The sequence below is a fragment of the Hibiscus syriacus genome, unplaced genomic scaffold, assembly GCF_006381635.1.
Source record: "Hibiscus syriacus cultivar Baekdansim isolate YM2019G1 unplaced genomic scaffold, ASM638163v2 tig00110450_pilon, whole genome shotgun sequence".
NCBI lineage: Eukaryota > Viridiplantae > Streptophyta > Magnoliopsida > Malvales > Malvaceae > Hibiscus > Hibiscus syriacus.
This window is the reverse complement of record NW_024062743.1, coordinates 10993390-11002129: the sequence shown is the minus strand read 5'-3', so window position 1 is coordinate 11002129 and position 8740 is coordinate 10993390. Positions and strand designations below refer to the sequence as shown.

The 8740-nt window shown below is 32.7% G+C and overlaps 1 pseudogene; it reads left to right on the top strand.

The window, feature by feature from the left end:
• Positions 1-4853: 4853 nt before the first annotated feature.
• LOC120126063 lies at positions 4854-7834 on the top strand (annotated as a pseudogene).
• The last annotated feature ends 906 nt before the right edge of the window (positions 7835-8740 follow it).

The following is an 8740-nucleotide window of genomic DNA, read 5'->3' as shown; positions in this document are numbered from 1 at the left end:
AATTTATATCATTAAGGATTAAATATCAAAGGTACTCGGATGAGAAATTAAGAGAATACTTCGGTTAGGTGAAATTACGAAAATACCCTTATGTTGTAAAAAGACAAGAATTGACCTTGGAAGTTGGATAAGAACTTTGTAAAGACGTATTTGACCTGATGAAACTACTGATGTGCATAGAAAATGCTAGTTTTGTTTAGAAATCTGGATAACCGATTTCTAAACCTAAGATGGCTTGTACAAGACACTAGAAGTTTGAATTAAATAATAAGATCAAACGGAAGGAAATTATTGAAATATATTGGATCTGTAAAATGACCAAAATACCTCTAAAATGGAAATGACCCAAGAATATCATCAAGCCCAGGAATGAATGGATATCCTCAAGCTTTGAAATGATTGGAATAATATCGAGCACCAAAATGACAAAATACTCTTATAGACTATACTAAGTAAATGTCTTGGATTAATTAAGGAATCCAAATAAACATGGGTGTTGTACTACTCTTAAAAGTTATGGAACTCAGCTTAAGTGAGCTGACCAACGCTAATGCTATGTCAGTAACTGAATAGCATAGATACCACTTGAATCCTTGTTCGTATCCTCAGGTTTGGATCGATGATAATTATGGAAGTACTCAGCTCAACTCTAGAGCGCATTCGATATTAAGAAATGGATATTCATTAGACAAATCAGACACGAATACCAAATTGAACTAAATAGAAGTACAATATGTATTCGAAATTCAAAATTATCCGAATTACTCTGGAAAACTCTCGAGTAATCGGGATAGACTTGACTACTAAATGAACTAAGTAACCTTAATGACTGATGATTAAGTAAGTGATTTGGATAAGTTTAGAAACTCTGGTGAACTTACATGATGTACTATCCCTATGAGTTATGAACCACAAATCAAGTAAGTCGGTATTTCCTGATACCGTTGAAACGTGGAAATGAAATAAAGATCTATGGAATGTATGTTTGTCTCCTTAAGATATATTCATTGATGATTCTGAAGGTGATCAATGGACAAGAATTGTTAGTATTAAAGAGTAAATACCTTAGGAGGACATTAAATGGACCGGTCAACATGCATTAGTTATGGGAGTTGTTCAGCTTGAGTTATTTCGATAATCCGATAGATCGACACAGACTGTAAATGTCATGAACCTTCATTTCTTTCTTATCAGCTCAAATCACATTCTAAATAACTGATAATTCCGTCAGTTAATGAACTCTTTCAATAGTGATTCTAAATTCCGACATTCTATGGGTATACTGAATATCCGTGTTTCTCTGCCCGATAAGATTATCCAATATCTCTGAATAATATCTGGAAACTCTAATGTGTTCCCTAATCACATGAATGTTTTATCTGATTTTCGATTTGAATTATGTTATGATACCTGACCTGGATTTTGTTCTAATATCTGACATGAATTATGTTTTGATTTTTGATATCTCCGTTTACTGACTGAAAAATGTTTTATTTGGGGGGTATTGTTGGAGGAAGCATACATAGAGACTCCTCAGCTTTGTGCTCAGGGCCTTACTGGACGTGACAGTGGGTGTATGGTACTGGGGAACCTACACTTTTTGGACGTGTTCGATTGGGGAAATTACTATGGTTTTTGAAATTTAAAAATATGTTTTAAAAAGATCTATATCTTTGCACTGGTTTTGCGAGAACACACTAGATAACCTATTCTGATCTCCTGAACTCAATCATCCGAAATATTTCTCTGAACTGAAATCTTATTGTCTGTTACTACCTGAGATATCAGTGGGACCTCAGCTTATCCTAAAAATCTGTAGATGTTTGAACCAATAAGGAAATATATGTTTATTTGTATCTACACGTTCTTCAGCATCATCTAGTAGTTATGTATTACTAAGTTTTCCAAAGCCCACTCTGTTACTCATCTTTTCAGGTTAAAAGAATCGTACCAGTTCATCTATCGACATCAGTAAGGGAGTTCTTCCGGCATTGCTTGCAGAGTATGGTACATGTGATTAGGGGGCATGTAGGTTGTATTTTGTTTTATATACGAGTATGAAAATTTGTTTTATTTCTGAATACTGGTAAAGTTTACTTTTGTATTTATAAATGATTTTATGAGTTTACATGTTTCAATAAAAGTTTTAAATTTTCCGCTATTTTTACGGTGGGTCGCTCAGGTAGCCCTAATGTGACACCTCAGATCAGATCGGGTTACCCGCATCGGTATGGGGTGTTACTAAGATAATACGATATGTATTACACATCTTAAACAAGGATTTATAAAAAGTGGTAAAACAAAATACATCTCATCAAGCTCCTTTAGCAAGACAAATATTTTAGGACATCAAAGGGGAATAATATGAATTGTATTAAACGTAAATGTCTTTTTCACCTTTCAACTCACTAGACTTTTGATTTTTCATGTCTTTGCAATTTTCCCTCTCTATATGTCCATGATTTTATATAGTAGCTTTTTAAAGCCAATTATACAACAATTAGAAATCAATATCCTCTCTCTTATATTATTATTATTATTATTATTATTATTATTATTATTATTATTATTATTATTATTATTATTATTATTTTAGTTTTTCTCTTATTCTCACTATAAATTCTATAATTTTATAACCATATTAAAATAAATTACTATTAATTTAAAATATTTTAAGTTCAAATTTATAGAAATTTAAATTTTAATAGAAGTATGTCATTAACACTATTTTAATATTTAAACTTACATAGTATAATTACAATTACTATTATTAAATATGACATAAGAATTTTAAGATGTAATTAATCTTTACTGATTAAACAAGTATAGAGAATTAAAAGATCCAAACATGTCTCAAGAAAAAAAATCTAAAATTAATAACATTCGAATAAAGATATCGATTTTTTTTAACAATGGCAACTGAATTTCATCAATAAAAATGGAAGAATCAAAATTGCAACGCATCTAAAGAGAAAATTGGAGACAATGGTCACCAAAAACTCATATATAAAATAAAAATATTAAACCCAAATATACGAAAAGAATAAAACCTTTCGAACATCAAAACAATTTAGTAACCTTCATAAAACTTATTGTCTCTGTCGAACGAGACGCTTTATGATGTGATAAAAGAGTGGTAAGTGAACAAAACAATTTGATAGACTGCTTAGCTGTACTATTCTGATTACACCGACAAATGATCATTTACAAAAGAGGAGATCTGACAATATGTGCCGACCGACAAGCCAATCAGAAAAAAATGCCGTGAGGATCTTTTTGAAAGCACCAACACGATTGCAAAAGTATACGGAAAACTTACCAAAAATCATGAGGAACGTGCCATAAGAGAAAAAAAAAGCAACACAAAGACAAAGATTCTTATTTAAAAGTGAAAAAAGTCAAGAAAAAACAAAGACATAATATGAAAAGAACAAGAAAAATAATAATCACTGGCGATCGACAACTAATATTAAAATTAGTGCCGCTGTCGTTTAAACAAAAAAAAAAGAATAAAAGAAGACGACACAAGAATATTAAGAGAAATAAGAGTTTTTTAGTTTGCTTCATACATATATTTTATATCGAAAAAATTATTAAAATATGTAAAAAACTATTTTTAATAGAAGTAGTGTCCTTATATTATTATGACAGATATCAACTTCGTAAGATAATTAATTAATTAGATTAATCGATGATCATCAACTCCCACCAACATTTTATTTTTACTTGGGGTAAATTATGTGTTTATAGCCTAAACTATTAGTTTTGGTCTATTTAGTATTTAAACTTTTAATTTTTTCAAAACCCTACCTAATGTTTGAATATTGTTTCATTTTAGTACTTTATTGTTAAAAACTTAACTACATTGCTTTTTTGGTAAATTATATCATTCATCACTCAACTATCTTCTCACTCCTACTTTGGTAATAAAGTTTAAAAAATTTCAATTTAACTACTCAACTTTCAAATTTCTCCTATTTTAATCAGTCTAATTTATTTTATTAATAATTTTTGTGATATGAATTTTTTATTATTTTATTAATATATAATTAAAAATAAAAAATTAAATCTTAGTGACCAAAATAACAATGATAAGATAGTTGAGTAATAAATAATGTAATTTACCCATAAGAAAGGTGCCCCATTAAATCTTTAACATTAGATACTAAAACAAAATAAAAATTAATGGTTAGATATGATTTTGAAAAAATAAAATAAAAGTTTAGTTATTCCATTATTCTTTATTAAATAAAAAAGAATATAAATATAATTACAACCTTATCCCCTCTGTTCCGCGCTGGCCTCTGTGGATTATAGGGAACGAGAGTGGGACCCACACTTTGCCAGTCACCACCGGTAGCATACAACAAGAAAAGCGCAAACAAGCGCATGGCAAGTGGGACTCACTTTCCACGTATCTTTCCGAAGTTTTTTAATACAACCCACAGGTTAGATATCGAGGAGAGGGCAGCGTCTGTTTGCATTCAATTAAAAGACAAAAAAGAATTGAAATCTCCTCCCTTTCCTCATAATCAGTCCTTTTCTATCTGTTGGGTCTCACTTCATTATCTCCAAATTTCTAATTTTTCGCATTAATTTCTTACCCTCAATAGTTTACAGTCCCCCCTCCTTCTGCAACCCCATTGCTTCATTGGATCCAATCTTTTCATGCAAAGCTATGGTTTACTCACCAGATCTAATTCTATTGTGTTTTTCTTCTCATTCTCACCAATGTTTTATAGAAAACAAGATCTGATATTTTTATAGAGTTTTGATTACTGGGTTGTTAACTTTCTTGTGGGGTCATAATTATTAAAACAATAAAAAGTAAGAGACAAGTTTCCATTCTTTGAAGCAATTTTGAAATCTGGGTTTTCCTTAAAAGAATGGATACAGTTAATCTCGGGATGCTTCATTACATTCTAGACCATGTATATGGTGCATTTGTGCATAGAACAAAGATAACTCCGCCGTTTTTCTCGAGAGGCTGGGGTGGAACAAAGCTTGAGCTTTTGGAGAGATTGATAAACCAGCTATTCCCTGAAGTTGAAGGCCAAAATTGGCCTCCCAGCTTGATTCAACCTATTTGGAAAACAGTTTGGGACACCCAAAATGCTTGCTTGAGATAAGGTGTGTTTAGGACCCCTTGTGATGAGCAGTTGCTCAGTGCATTGCCTCCTGAAAGTCATAATGCAAGGGTTGCTTTCCTTGTCCCAAAGTCTCTGCCTCCTCAAAAGATGGCATGTGTTGTTCACCTTGCAGGTATCGCTTTGAAATTTCTTTGATTGATTAGTTGGGTTTGCAGAACTTTCACCATATAATTGGAATTGAATCGGTTGAACCTTGAATTTAAGACCTTGATTTCATTTTCACATTGTGTGATTGTAGTTTAGTTTAGTAGCGATTCAATTATTAAGGAGCTGAACCTTAGTTGATTATTTATGTTTATCTTCCTTGATAGTGCAAATTGATTGCTTTTATTCTTGGGCTGAGCTTTGAGTATCTATTACATGATAGTAATTGAAATTCTAGACTTAGCTTGTTTCTGCTTTACTCGTGTGAATTTGAAAGAAATGTTGGTATTAAGTCTATTTACAGTGATCAAGAACCTTTGTAAATGGGACACCAGCTTCATGCTGTTTGTTATTTAGGTTTTCTGATGGTGGATTGAAACCAGCTGCATATAGTAGGTATACAAAAATATGCTCCTTGAAAAATAGGGGAAAACCAAATAAAGTAAAAAAATAAAAAAAATGTATGATGATGGAAGTCAAGCGGCTTGACTCATGCCTACATTCTATGCCTGATGTTCTAAATCGAAGATATTAAAGAAGAGGATAAAATGCTTAACCAATAAGCAGTAGATAGTCAAGCACAGGTCTATTTGAAGATTACATCAGCACCCTGAAATGCCTCTTTGGGTATTTGTCCATGTCAAACATGACCTTGCAGTCATACAAGGAGAATTTGTTTGATTGCCCAGATCTAGAGTATATAAATTTTCAAGTACTTGAGAATTCATTAATAGATGAAATAATCTGGTGAAAACCAAAATGCAATAATTGTTTTACTAATTAATTTAGTACATCTTCATTCTATATACCTGGATATTACGATCCTTTATCCGTTGCAATTACTGCATGACAGTCATTGCCTTTGAGAGAACAAAGTGTCTTTTGATGATGATGTTCCATTTTTGGCATGGAAATTGTGATTTTCTTTTCTCTTTATCACAGCAAGGATGTTTTCCTCTTCACTTGGTCTTATACAGTTGCAAGTTCTTTTTTGTTTAATTCATAGTTATTCTCTCTCTCTCTCTCTTCTAGTTTGTCTCCAAAATGTCATATATTTTCTTATTTTAATTTATTTTCTTTATCTCATTTGTCAAAATTGGTTTTTAATAGGAAACTAAAGGTGTTTGAAGTTAGTACTGTTTTTTGGGGTTGTTTTGACTTGCAAGGTTTAGTTTTTTCAACTGATTCAAATAACTTGATTTTATATTCTTGAGGTGATCATTTGTTTAACGTGTGTATAAAAACTTCTTTATTGTTTGCTGTTCTCTTATACGTTTGATGTTTATAACTCATCTTTATTGGTATAATTTAACCTCCTTTGGCAGGCACTGGAGACCATACATTTGAACGGAGATTGCGCCTTGGTGGACCATTATTGAAACAAAACATTGCAACTATGGTGCTCGAGAGGTCAGTTCTGTATCATCAACCACTTTTTGTAGCTGAGCTTGTCTTTGACTTGTGCATTTTGGCTTTCTAATTTATGACTATTTTTGTAGCCCTTTCTATGGTCAAAGGCGTCCAATGCTGCAGCGCGGTGCAAAACTCTTGTGTGTTAGTGACTTACTTTTATTAGGAAGAGCAACTATCGAAGAGGCACGCAGCCTTTTATACTGGTTAGACTCCGAGGCAGGGTTCGGCAAGATGGGTGTGTGTGGACTTAGTATGGGTAAGAATTGCTGTTCGTGCGGTGCTTTTATTCTATTCATATCTTTTACATATTACTGAAAGCCAGATTACTAAGCTCATGGTTGAAATATAGGATCAATGTTCTTCCTGAAACTAGGGAACTTATATCTGTAATTAGCACATTCTTTTAAAGTTCGATGCTTTTATGAAATTAGGGGGAGTGCATGCTGCGATGGTTGGATCACTGCACCCCACACCTGTCGCAACCCTTCCTTTTCTCTCCCCACATTCGGCTGTCGTGGCATTCTGTGAGGGTATATTGAAGCATGCCACTGCATGGGAGGCACTGAGAGAGGATCCTGCAGCTAAAGAGACTGCAATGACCCTCAAGGAGGTGAGAGAACGAATGCGAAACGTATTGTCTCTCACAGATGTCACGCGCTTTCCGATTCCCAAAAACCCTAATCCCATAATATTTGTTGCTGCAACTGTAAGTACCATATCGAAATAGATGTTGCTAACAACGAACTTGTAGTTAGTTGTTGATTCTGTTATGTAATTGCTTTCACCTCTCCATCTTTGGAAGTGAAGCATCCTTGCAAATAAATTTTTTATCTCATGCTTAATCGTTTCGTTTTCCCCGACCGCATGATATTTATATTCTTGAATCGCAATTATGTGTTTCAGGATGACGCTTACATACCGAAGCACTCTGTGCTTGAGCTTCAAAAGGCGTGGCTTGGTTCAGAAGTGAGATGGGTTACGGGCGGCCATGTCTCATCGTTTCTTCTTCATAACGACGAGTTCCGAAAGGCTATTGTGGACGGACTTAACAGATTAGAGTGGAAGGAACCCCCCTCGTGACAATGCATCGGTCATTCCAATGAAGTGAGAATTACATATTTTTTGTTGGTGTAGAATTACATTTTAGATTTTATTTTAAATATGAACACACATTCTAAAGTTATTACAATAAAGTGAGGTTTAGGGTGAAGTAAATTTTTAGAGCAAAATATGAAAAATCATTTTCTATATAATAATATGGTTTTCAGCGTATTCTCTTTTTAGAAATTTTATTTTCTGGTAACACTTTCTTTAAAGCAATATTGGACACAAAATCTCAATTTATCATCATTTCATAGACCTCTTTTAAATTGAGTTACAATCTCATAATTGTGGCCTTGCATCAAAATCTAGAATTGTGTTTTACAAAAGCTTACCCGTAGAATCATGCCTCTAAAACCAACAAACAATACATGAGCAGTGGAAAATTTTCAAGAGAGTCAAATGTGAAAGGGGCTTTAAGAATCCAAGGAAGAATTTTAGAACCCAAAAATTAGTTGCACTTCTGTAGATATCACAAACCATTCTCTTTCCTTCATCTATCACCAGAAAAACCTAGAGAAGCAAGGAATTCTTTTGAATTGTTTTTGTGTTGTTTGAATTGTTTTTAACCTAACAATTTACACGATATTTATAGGGGTTTCACATTGTATCATTAAAAAATTTTTACCTAATAAAACATTTAATAAAAGATAATCAATAACCATAACAAGCAACTTTTTAAAATTATTGTATGAATTAAAGGAACCTTTTAATATTTATCCTTTTAATTCCAAAACAAAATTTTGAAAAGATATGCTTTATTTGAGGAAAATATTTCACATCTGGGTTAAAGTATCCATAATCCCACAAAGAGCCTAACTGGTTCGAACATCCATGTAACCCCCTAGACCCGGCCTATGCGTTTCGACTAAGTCTATTGGATCACATTATGATTATTAAAGACATTTTTAGAAACCGTTATTCCATCAATA